We start from the raw sequence: 12,964 nt of genomic DNA on the forward strand, positions 1-12,964 counted from the left end.
GAGAGTGAGAGGGAGGTGCCACACACTTTTAAATGACCAGATCTTGTGTGAACCCAGAGCAAGAACACACTCATCACCAAGGAGATGGCCCAAGCCCTTCATGAGGGAGTGGCCCTCATGATCCACTCACCTCCCACCAAGCCCCACCTCCAACTCTGGGGATCATATCACAACATGAGATTTGTCAGGTACACAGATCCAAACTATATCACTGAGACAATGACTGTTGCCAGCGAAAAAGACTATTCTGGTACTGCAGCCAAGGAGGTAGAAGATCAGTCTCAAATCCATCTCTCAGACTGGTTAAAATTGGGTTTTTTTATAGGATGGAAGCAATATAACCATGTGTGGGAAAACAGGAATTAGGGAAGGGTAAGGAAAAGGAGTTTGTCAATAGGAAGCAGGTGGTCATTTAGGCAATCATGATAGGTGAGGGTCTGGCACCTCATTTTTTAGATGTGGTGATCTGGAAATTTGCAGTTATTTGATGTTATCTGGGAGGCCTCATGGTTAGTTTCCTAAGAAAATAACTTAAATAAGACAAATGTAATTTTGTCAAGTTTTAAGACTGGGAGGGTCAATTTCTATGTTTATTCAAAAGAAACTATAAACATTAATTCTGTAGGACAATTGAGTCAGCATCAGTTGTAGTAGTTGTGGTAGATGGTGGTAGTGGTAGTAGTTGTGGTAGTAGCAGCAGTGAGAGTAGTAGGAGTAGTGGTAGTAGTGGCAGTAGTAGGGGTAATAGTAGTAGTATCAGTGATAGTAGTACTGTTAACAGTGGTAGTAGTAGTGATCATAGTGGTAGGAGTAGTAATATTAGTGTTAATAGTGGTGGTAGAAGTAATAGTGGTCATAGTGGTAGTAGTGGTAGTAATCGTGACAATAGTGGTAGTAGTGGTGGTAGTGATAATAGTAGTAGTGGTAATATTAGCAATAGTAATAGTAGTGGTAGCAGTGGCAGAGTAATCATGGTAGTAGTAATGGTAGTTACAGTAGTGGTATTAGTAGTGGTAACAGTGGTAGTAGTAGTAATAGTGGTAGTAGTGACAATAGTGGTAGTGATAATAGTAGTGGTAATATTAGCAATAGTGGAAGTAGTAGCAGTAGTAATGCTAGTAGTAGTGGTAGTAGGGGTAATCATGGGAGCAGTGGTGGTGGGGGGATTAGGGGTGGTAGTAGTAGTAATAGTGGGAGTAGTGACAATAGTGGTAGTGATAATAGTAGTGGTAATATTAGCAATAGTGGAAGTAGTAGCAGTAGTAATGCTAGTAGTAGTGGTAGTAGGGGTAATCATGGTAGCAGTGGTGGTAGTGGTATTAGTGGTAGTAGTAGTGGTAATAGTGGCAGTTGTAGGAGTAATACTGGTAGTAACAGCACTAGTAGTAGTGGTACTAGTAGCGGTGGTGAGGTGGTAGTGGGAATGGTGTAGTGGTAGTAGTAGGGATAACCATGGTAGTAGTAATGGTAGTGATAATAGTAATAGTAGTAGTGGTAATAGTGGCAGTTGTAGGGGTAATAATGACAGTCGTAGGGGTAATAGTGGTAGTCGTAAGGTTAGTAGTAATTGTGGTGAGGTGGTAGCAGTGGGGGTGGTGTAATGGTAGTAGTAGGAGTAATAACGGTAGTAGTAGTGGTAGCAGTATTTTAGGGGCCTGCATTCTCCAGTATTTTCCTCACAGACCAGGGGCCACAGCCATTTCAAGTTAAGTGTTCTGTTCCCAGTGGGCACCCAGCTCGGGAACACTGCACATGTGGACTGTGAGCTGCTCCCATCCAGAATATTCTTTAGCTGCTCACCCCCCATTACTGAGCTGAAACTTCCACAACAAACCAACAGCCTCCTTGTTTTGGGAAACTGTTCTCATTATAGTGGATATTAATGAGCCCTAAATCCCATCTAACTGAATTTGGCTAATTCCCAAAGTTAGGATTTTCTGGGAAGTTGGCATGATGGTGAAGAATCCCTTTTCTCTGGTACCCATTATGGTTGACAGTCAGTGAAGTTTTCTTGTGCAGATGCTTGTCATTTAAACATTCTTTTAGCATATTTTTGTGAACTAAATATACTATTTTAGAATTTGAATTTATCTTTTGATGAGACATAGTGGCAAGGAAGAGGAAGTAAACAAAATCTCTCTAATGAATTAAAATGTAAAATGGTAAATGTCATCTCAATTTAGGAACCTGATGGCAGTTCACAAGCAAAATGAGCTGCCCTGAGCTGGAGCCTCCACTCTGTAGGTATAGGCATAAAGTCACCTTTCCTCTTGCTGAAGGCTTGAAAGAGGCTGCAGGAGAACACTGTTATCAGATTTGACATTCTGAACTGATGGCTGATGGGCTGTGAGAGCCATGGCAGGGAGTGATTTCAGGGGCTTTAATAAGGCTCGGCAAATAAATGATCAGGTCACACTGTCACTGTGAATGCCAATGTCTTCCTCCCCCATCCACTCCCTGAGAGGACTCCAGGGCCAAATAGAAAATAAAATAAATTTTAAATGAACTGTAAACAGAAAAAAAAAAATTTAATAGACTTTGTCCATGGAAAGTGATTCTTTTATAAAATGCTTTAATGCTCATTTTCTTTGTGTTCATGAATATAAAGAGAAAACAAAACCAATAGCAAGGTCTCAGTATTTCTGATTTTTATTTTTTAAGTTTTGTGATTTTAGAAAAAAAAGAAATCAAAGATACATTCCTTGCAAAGGCAACTGTGGAATCTACACCCAAACCTCCAAATTGTATTCTTAAGTCAATTGTAACTAATTTTAGTGTTTCTAAAAGAATGAATTTACAAATTGCTCTCAACCCTTTTAGCCTGAAATAGAGGAAAATGTTACAGTCTCCAGGTAGAAAAAAAAATGCGTCATTTTAAGCTGGATACCAAAGAGACTCAAATTTTGATCCAAAAGAAAAAAAATACAGAAGGAAAGTAAAATAGACCTGACCTTTGAAGGCAGAAATTTCTTGTCTTTAAATTTGACTTTCATTTTCTTTCATTAAAATAAAATAAAATAAAATAAAGATTGCCCCAATAGTCTCTTCTCAAGTTAAAATACTGCACCACTTCAGTTATTTTTGGAACCAGCCAAGAGAGGAAAGGGAGGAGGAAGTTCAAATGCAATGCTATCGTTTCTTATTGAAGTTAGAATTTTCTTAACAATCTTGCAATTTTTTTTTATAAATTACACTAACTGAACACAGTATATTTGTATCAAACGACATTGTGTGACCACTCAAATTAACCATGTAAAAATAACCTAGTTCTACCTTTACTTCTTTATAAATTTTCCTTCGAGTCCCCTTGGGAAATATTTAACATACTTTAAAGATCCTGGGATTAACTAAGTTTTAAACCCCTCTGCCATCCAAGATTGTCTGTATTTCTAACCTAATCCTTCCTAGTACTCCCCAGTTACACACAAAGAATCCAAGTCTGAACTCAGTTCTACAGTTCTCAGGGTTGAAAATCCCCCTCGCCCCTGTCCTCCAGGTGAAATTCATCCATTATCCAAAACCTCAGCCCAAGATCAAGGCTCCTCCATCCTCTCCTCCTCTAGGGAAAAGATAGCTTGGCCCTGCCAGGAAGAGTTTTCTTACTCTTCTGTAAATACTTCTGTGCAGGGTCTGTGTGGCTCAATATTGCAGTTCCACTTCTTTCTAGTTTACCTGCCTTGGCTGAAGACTCGGGGAAGCAAAAAGCTACGTTCCCAGACATAGCTGCCAGGGCTCTGGAAGTGGTTAAAATGCAGTCAGATGCATTGTATATATATGGAGATTTGAGAGCCTGCTGAGTGCAGGTTCATGTTCTATTATTTTTCATCCTGACTGTTTAAAAGTCATCTGGTCTGATGTGGAGGAAAGAGTGTGGTATTGGGAGTCAGGTAAGCCTAGGTTGTATGACCTTGGTCCTCAAACTATGCGATCTTGCTGAAACTCAGACCTCTCATTCAACTCACAAAAAGGGTTAGGGGAATGAAATGAAGTAATATGCAAAATGCCTGGACCATAGTAAGCAATAAAGATCATTGTTCTTATCTTTATGTCGCCTCCTATTCATAGTCTAGGTGAAGTAGATAAGTGTGAATCCACTGCTATATTTAGACCCCAACAAGATTATCATTGCATCAAACCACCCAACAAATGCGGGGTAGAATTTATGCCTTGACTATTCCAAAAATTGATTCCTTGACTACTCCATGAATTCATCAGTTTGATGCCTTTCTTTTAAAAAAAAGTATAGATTTGACCACAGAAACTTTCCTTTAGGGAACTATATTAAGGAAATAATTAGAAATGCAGAAAAAGATCTATTTGGAAACTCTTATTTTAATTATAATGGTGAAATATTAGAAACACTCAAGAATGGATAGGCCAATCCAATTATTATATACCCATCCAATGGATTATTACACAGTATTAAAATGATGCGTTAAAGCATTCAAATGACAGGTAGCCACTCCTAATTTAGCAACATTCAAACAATAATCATTAAGCACATGAATCTCATAAAAGGATCAAGTAAAACAAGCTGAATGCAAAGCTATTTAAATGACAATTTAATCTCAATTATCTAAATACACATATATCTGTAGAAAAAGCATAGAAGGGTATATGCAAACATGTTAATAATGGTCAGCTCTGATGTTCAGCTGTTCATCCTTGGTCATGGAATTATGTGGGATTTATATTTTATTCTTTAAAGTTTTTTTTATTATTTTTCAGATTTTTCACACTGTGCCTATACTTGTAGTCAGAAAAAAAATGTAAGTTAAAGTTTTATAAAATGATAATATGGATTTCCTATTACCTTGATTTAAAAAAAATGCCTATAAAAACATATAAATTTAGTAAAATGGCTTTCTAGAATTTTCGTTGTATTTTCTCCTCCAAAGCATAAGCTCCCAAAAGGGCTGGGAACATGTCTTTTCATGTTTATATGTTAATGAAGACTCATCCATGTATTCCCTATTCGTGGAGCTGATACGGATTGAGTGCTGCCCCGCTTCAGAGGTCATGCACCTGGGTCTGGAGATTCCTGGATGATGAAGGGGAAGGTGCCACATTCTTTGGGTATGGTTTTGAAGTGGGAGAGACTGAAAAAGCATTACCTTTCTTTGGCAGTATACCTTTAAGTTTGCACTCTTTAGATTTGAGGGCATTCTAAATCTTTCATCCAAGAAGACTTTGTGGTCTCAATCTGGAGCCGATATTAGGGAACCAGCCTTTGGAGCTGTGTGCATTAAATATGGGCTTACACTTGATGTCAAGGAAGCAAAATCTGACGGCTATCTAACATACACTAATAACTCTGTACGTGTGTATCAGCTCATTGATCTTTTTAGTACTTGGTTTGGGGGTTGAATTGTAAATTTTATTATGTCTTTTGAATGTGTTAAATTTTTTTTCATGATTAACAATTGACCCGGTGGCTTCCTAAGAAGCTCTGGCCAGGCTGTGTCACGCTTTGAAAAATTTCACTGAGTTGTGGACATTGCTTCTGAGGTTGTATTCACTGTACTGCTGCTGTTTGGTCCTTTATAGGAAGCATCTCTTCAATAGCATCTCGCAGAGTTTGGCAGGACCAGGGGGAGAAGCTTGTGTTTGGGAGTAGACTCAGAGGCTTCACTGTTCTGTACGTGGTGGCTTTCTTTTCCTTCCACATCCTAGATGAATAACACATTCCCCATCCTGGAATTCCAATTCCAGTGTTACAAGAACTTGTGTTCTACCCTTCTTTGTGACCTCGAAGGATACTTATAATAAATTCATGTGATTATTACTTTCTAAGTTGTATTGGCTAGTTTCTTAGAAAATCGTTGGAAGTTTATGTTTTAAAGGAGTACCATTTTCTAATCCACTCTCATCCTATAACTATTTTAAAAATATATTTCATTTTAGGAAGGGTGTGGCCTACACATGAACATCTGATCTGACCATCTGAGTGTTGTTTTATTGCTGTTAGATTTTTCCAAATATTTATCAAACATCATTTGTCTTTAACCCACACTAGAATAATTATTCTAGTGATTATTAGTTTATTACTAGATTATTATATTAGATTATTACCAGATTATTCTAGATGTGATTATTAGTCTTAATACCTGTACATAAATATCACTTATAGGCATTAATTTTTATAGTACTAATAGGATTGCATGCTTAAGAAGTACTGAGGATTAAAATTAAGGAATTCCTCTCATTTACCCAATATTTGAATATGAGATTTAAGATGTGTGTTGGATATCAGACAAGGATATGTAGGATAACCATGGAGATAATGAAGGAAATAAGAAATGACTTTTGAAAAGACCGATCAAGGCAACTTATGAAGACTCAGCCTCAGGTGGATATTCCACAGGTGTGGTTCCCACAACCCAAACTCCATGCTCCTTTGTACATCTGCTTCCCCCTTGGAGAGGTGCTTTCTCTCTGGGAAGAATGAAGGAACTAGCCAAACTTCCTGGCATGTGAGATCACCCAGAGTCACCTTCTAATGCCTAGTCTATGCAAATTGTATCAACATACCGTACTCAAAATGAAATTTTTGTAGTTAGCAATCTTCCAATTTTGCAACAAGAAATTTCCGATCACAGCAATGTGGTAATACACTTCTCTAAATATTTGCAGTGAGCAAGTATGTATTGGGTGAACATACCTGATGCTATGTGGGACACTGCAGGAGAAATCAACATGTACTGGTGGGGAGACATCCTGTCACTGACACTGCTCAAGCTTACACTAACCTGTAGAAAAACTCCACGGTATGAACAACCCTGGAGAGAAGGATAAATCATAGCATGAAACTGACAAAATTAAAAAATGTCCCCTTTCAAAGAAAGAAACACAGAAGTGCTTTATAGTTGTATTTTTAAATTGCTTTCAAACACATTGTATCATTTGATCAAACTAAGTTGATGGTTCGGTAATCTTCTCATTGATCTGCATTCTTTGCTTGTAATTTACATTAAGAACTATGGCACTCTTATTTCAAACAGGAGGTGGGTAGATTGTGCAAAATTTAGCCTCCCTCAAGATTTCTGTATGTTTGTGTTTATGCAGAGATTTTTAAGCGTAAAATTGGCTTCTTATTCAAGCCAATGTGAGGGAATAGAATACGTATTGCTGCTTATTCTAACAGCCATGAGCCCAACCCCTGGTAAAGCAATAGCTCTCACCTGTGTTTGTGAATATTATTTATATGGCAGCATTTGCTGGTATGGTTGGAGCTTCAGGGATTGTTTAAGGAGCATAATGATTTCATGAAGTCTGCATCATCCAATATGAAATGTTATATACCTTGAAATATTTTTCCGTAATGAGGTCTCCCTCCACTCCCCACATTTGCAAAGAACAATAGATACAGTTTTCTTGGTTTTATTTTAAGCTTGCTGCTACCTGAGGTAGGCAAGGAATGAGCTGCTTTGAGATGTTAGAATAGATTAAATTGTGTCCCCCAAAATGATGTTGAAACTCTCATGCCCCAGCGGCTTAGAATGTGACCTTATTTGGAAACAGGGTCGTTGTAGATATAGTTAGTTAAGATGAAGTTGTATTGGAGTGGGATGGGCCCTTAATCCAGTATGACTGGTGTTTTTGTGAGAAGAGGGAAAACTTAAATGCAGAGGGAACATGGCCATGTGAAAATGGGGTGGAGACTGGAATTACACTGCCACAATCCAGGATCACTGAGGCCTACCAGAAGCTGGGAGAGATAAGGGAAGATCTTCCTTTGAGGCATTGGAGCAGGTATGGACCTGCTAATAATACTTATGGCCTCCAGAAATGGAAAAGAATACATTGCTATCATTTAAACCACCCAGTTTGCAGTAATTTGTTCCAGCAGCCCTGGGAAAATAATGTGGATGCCACATCGAAAGGTGAAGCCAAGAGCACGGCACAGAACAAGGTACACTGGCAATCAGCTAACCCAAGGCTATCTACCTTCACTCCACGAATTATTCAGGTCTTCTTTTTGTACCTGTCAGTTTGTAAAGGGAGATTGTCATCTCTTGATTGGCTGTTACAGATCCTTCTAACATGGTTGCTGTCTAAAAGCTGAGTGATAGACTCCACACCTTTTACCCCTGTGCAGTGAAGAAGAGTAAAAAGAACAAAAATGTAGCTTTTGATTGAATATTAAGGTCAGTCTCATCCACCCGCTGAGCAGGTGTGAATACCACTGCACATGCAACTGGGCAAGCGTAGTCAAAGGAGGCCTGATTAAGCAAAACGAAGCTGAGACAGCCCTAGCCTCTCCCTTGCCCCACCCTGTCCATGCATGCAGCTCCCCCTCCAGGAGACTTGAAAGGGACGGGGTGGAGTCGGGGGGGATAGGTAGTCACAGATGAACAGGTGACCAAGGAGGTTTATTGTCAATGATGCCTGATGGTGATCCCCAAGAGAATAAACACCCAGACTTCTAGCTCTGGCCACACAATATGTCCTCTTAGGATACATTCATTCTCATTTATTCCCCATGTCCTCATGTCCACACCTGTTCTCTCACTTTTGCATCCTCCCCAAATCTCTGTTCTTAAGTTTTCTCTTACATGATGCATCACCACGTGCCATGGCCATTGGGTAGGAAGCAGTGCAGGCAAACAAGTCAGCCAGTGTACAGGAAGATTTCTCGAGAGTACTTGTCCATTCTGTGATGGTAACAGGCTATATCTTCTTTCAAAAACGAGAGGTTAGGGTGTGGTTTATCACTCTTCATTAACCTGAGTCATATAAATCCAGATTCTGATGTACTTTATGGTTCACATGGTAAGCTCTTTGTCAACTTGGTCCATATGGGTAAAATGATTTGGAGAATTTAACAAATAATTTAGTCGATATCCCTGGACAGTATTAATGAGAAAAATCCTATGATGGTAATTCAGCATAGATTTTCTATAATGTATTGTGGTTTGGCCAAATACAGTGGATATCTTTGGAATGTGCCAGAAAGAAGTGGTGCCCACTAATCAGATGTCTTTTTTAGAACATTAGCTGTTTCTTTAATGGGCCTCATTTTTGTTATTTCTCTTCATAAAATATTGGCTATTTAAAAGAATATTCTCTAATTAAAATTTAATACCAGGAAATGAAAGAAAGATGGTTTCAGTGCTAGACATTTATAATGACTTCATGATATCCTTGCTCAAATGACAAGTGAAGTTTTCTCAGCATGACATGAGACTAATTTATCAGAGATATCAAAATGAGTAAAATGTACATTGGAGAAAACCGTTTTGTACTCTCAAGAAGAGAGCAAATTATCTGGAAACACTGGGGATTTATATTCATCTTTTAGGCAGGAATATCTTACTTTTATCAAATACGTGTTGAATTACATTGAAGGAAAGAGTAAACTTACTATCTTGTATCCCTCCCATTTCTAAATGGCACAGGGTATTTATACCGTACACTATATCTACTGTAAGAATTGCTAAGAAAAGCCAACATGCAATAAGCATGTTCTGCATGGAATTTGTAAACAATTGCTAAGTGGTAAAATGTGGGGAGAAAATATAGGGAATGAAATTAAAAGGCAAAATTGGCTTACCTAGAGTGGTGAATTTATACCACCCTACTCCAATAGGGTATGTGCATTTGAATGGATTGTAATAGGTTTTCTTAGGATTGAACACACTTTCCAAAATGTAAAGTTTTCAATGCTTAGAGTTTTATCGAATATTTTCAAAGAACACAGCTGGTCTATCAGTGGAGGAGGGGAGTTTAAAATGGCCTTAACTCCTGTGATTTTCCTATGAAGATTAATTAGAGTAATGACCACAAGAGCCTTATGGAAACTGTAAAGAACAAGGTCTGGTTCCTCAAACAGTAAAGAGATGCCTGCCAGGTTAAGATGTCGGTGAAATGGAATTTGTGGAAAAGTGTCAAAGCACTAACCCGGTGAAACCCGTCTCTACTAAAAATTACAAAAAAACTAGCCGGGCGAGTGCGGGCGGCCTGTAGTCCCAGCTACTCGGGAAGGCTGAGGCAGGGAGAATGGCGTAACGGGAGGCAGGGCTTGCAGTGAGCTGATGATCCGGCCACTGCAACTCCAGCCCGGGCGCAGAGCCAACTCCGGGTCTCAAAAAAAAAAAAAAAAAAAAAGAGATTGATTTTCTTCACCCACAAATACAGCACGCTGACCTAACTCATACCGAGAAACACAGGACTTCATGATACCCTCTCTTGTGACCTCCCTCCCATCTGAAATGTGATTGTCTTCCAGTGTTCTAGATGCATCTGGATTTTTATATCAATCATATTTGCCATTATTATCACTTTATACACTTATTATTTGTTAAGGGTTACTAGTTCTTTCTCCACCCTTCTTTTTGCATCTCATTCTTGAGTACAATTTCCTTTCCGGAAGAACATCCTTTAGTTCCAGGTGCAAGCCTGCTATTGGCAAACTCTCTTAGTTCTTATCAATCCTGGGAAATTTCCAAATTGTTTTCCCAAATATTGCTTTCTGCTACTTTTTTCTACTCTCTCTTTCTTGAACTGTAATCAGCCATGTGGATTTCCTCCATCTTTTATACAAGTCTCTTAACCTTTCTTTCATATGTATCTTTCTTTCTTTCATGTTTCTTATTCTCTCTAGGAAATATTCTGAGTAATTTCTGTGAGTTTATTTTCTTGTTCACTAGCTTTTCCCAATGGTGTCTAATATAAATATTTATTTCAAGGGTTATCTGTTTTATTTCTGTCCATTCTGCACATATTTCATTGTTTATCTAATATTTTTATATTTTATGATATACTGTTGTTCATGTATCTTATTTTTAATCCAATTCTATAGTTTTACAACATTTAAAATGCTTATTGTGTAAACAATATTGAGTTATTTCATTATTTGAGGACTCTGTTGCTTCTTCTGACCATTATTTTATGATAAATTGTTCTCTAATGTGTTAGAGGTTTGGTATTGGAAGCTCAAGATTGGAAGGAAGGAATCAAGCTTCATCTGTAAACATTTCTCAGTGTTCCTTCCTCCAGGGAAGATTTATTTGTCTTTGCTTTTGCCAGATGTCCTTAGAAGCGGAGTCACTATATGTTACTTTCTAGAGTGAGGTCTGTTGGACCCTGCAGACAGTGAGAATACAAATCCCAAACCAGAGCAAGGCGAGTACTATGGTTAGACATAATCCCGACATAAAGCTTAGGCTAGGAAGGCAAGGGTATTTGCAAAGGCTATTTTTTTTTCAGGTCCAATCTTTTAGTGAAGTTGTAGCTTTCTGCAGACTTCTCTTGTGTAGGACTTGTATAGGACTAACAGCTTTCCATTTCCTCATTGCTGTTAAACTATGTTTTTTTTCCCCTAAATGTGCAAATGTCACAGGGAAATTATAGATAGTATCAACAAGATCTTTGCTGTTAGGTACTTACCTCCCTCTTCCTTTATAGAGCCGAGAGGACTTTCCTTACTTGAGAAACCTGCCGTTCGTTTCAGTCAATATTATATTTATGTAGCATGTCTAAGTTTTTTATACCTAGAGTTTTCAAAATAATTAGTTTTTTGCATAGTCAGAAATGGAAGTTGCTACATCTCACTTCTGATTCACTGACTATATTAAACTACCTGAAAAAAATGGAAAAATACGATTCCAAATAATGTACTCTGACGTACATTTCATGACAGAAATGACCAAAACTTACCTTAATAGTCTAAAAGAAAATTAGATGGTTTTAAAGCAAAAATAAAATTTAAAAATAATATAAATAAACGTGAAGTGGAGTTCAAGAAAAGCATCACTGAAACAGTGATGCTTCTCCACACTTTAAGTGGAGAAGTCATTTGACAAGTTTTCATTGAAAGAATTTTGCTGATCACGAGTTTCTATCAAAGCCCAAGAAGTGTAAACATAGGACATGCTTATAGGTTAAATAAAATAAAGCAAAAATCATGTGTTATTAACGAGGAAGGGTAAAGGTGGTGCCAGATCCACGGGCATTCACTATTTCATTTCTGGGAGTGTTTTTCAGCCTACGGTTCCCACACCATGTGTGCCGTGGAGCCCTCTGTGCCACGCTGCGGGACCTCGGTCTGACCAGCAGGGGGCGCCAAGTGTTCTCCTGCAGCGGCCCTGCATGGGCTGCGGCTCCAAGGTCAATTCCTCAGCACCAGGCAGGTGCCTTTGTAGCAAAGGGCATTCATTCACATTCACAAAAGTCTCTAGAACAGCCTTGTGCGTTCTTCACCTGCCTTCAACTAAAGCTTCGGAATCTGAAAGCCTGGAAAGAGGCTTAATGTCCAGACTGTATTTTCCTTTTAATTTTGCAAAGTTTACAAAATCCATTCAGAATTGCTTTGCAATGATAAACATACACATTTTTATACTTTTTTTTTCAAATGCTTTATTCCATTTATATTTAGCGGTGAGGTGGGCCTAGGCAAAAATGAAATAAAAGCACAGTGTTAAGATCTGCAAGGCCATTAAATTGCAGTGCACGTAATTAATGGACCATGATATTGCTTAAACACAGAAATGTACATTAACGTTGATCCAGTGACACTAGCGGTTTGTTCATACAGGGCTAGATCCACCTAAAGCTTGTGGTGAACACTTACAACCTTGCACAGAAAGTGACTGTGCTTTAAAGCACGAAGGCAAAATCCCATTGGGCCAAAGATACCTTGTGTTCCTAACTGTGGATCTGTTTATCTTCTTTATTTTATACTTTGCATTGTTTCATTACTTGGTAGAATTCACTCACTTTTCTGACAAAGGCTTATCAGGTTTTAAAAAAATATATGTGTGTATATATATAATATATATTTATATATATGTTATACATATAGTGGCAAAAAGCACATAATATAAAATTCACCATCTTAACCATTTTCAGGTGTACAATTCTGCAGCATTAAGTACAATCACCTTGTTGTGCAACCATCACCAGTATCCTTCTCCAGAACTGTTTAGTCTTGCAAAACTGAAACTCTGTTCCCATTAAACAATAA

The sequence above is a fragment of the Rhinopithecus bieti genome, unplaced genomic scaffold (genome assembly GCF_001698545.2).
Source record: "Rhinopithecus bieti isolate Rb0 unplaced genomic scaffold, ASM169854v2 scaffold_73797, whole genome shotgun sequence".
NCBI classification, from domain to species: domain Eukaryota; kingdom Metazoa; phylum Chordata; class Mammalia; order Primates; family Cercopithecidae; genus Rhinopithecus; species Rhinopithecus bieti.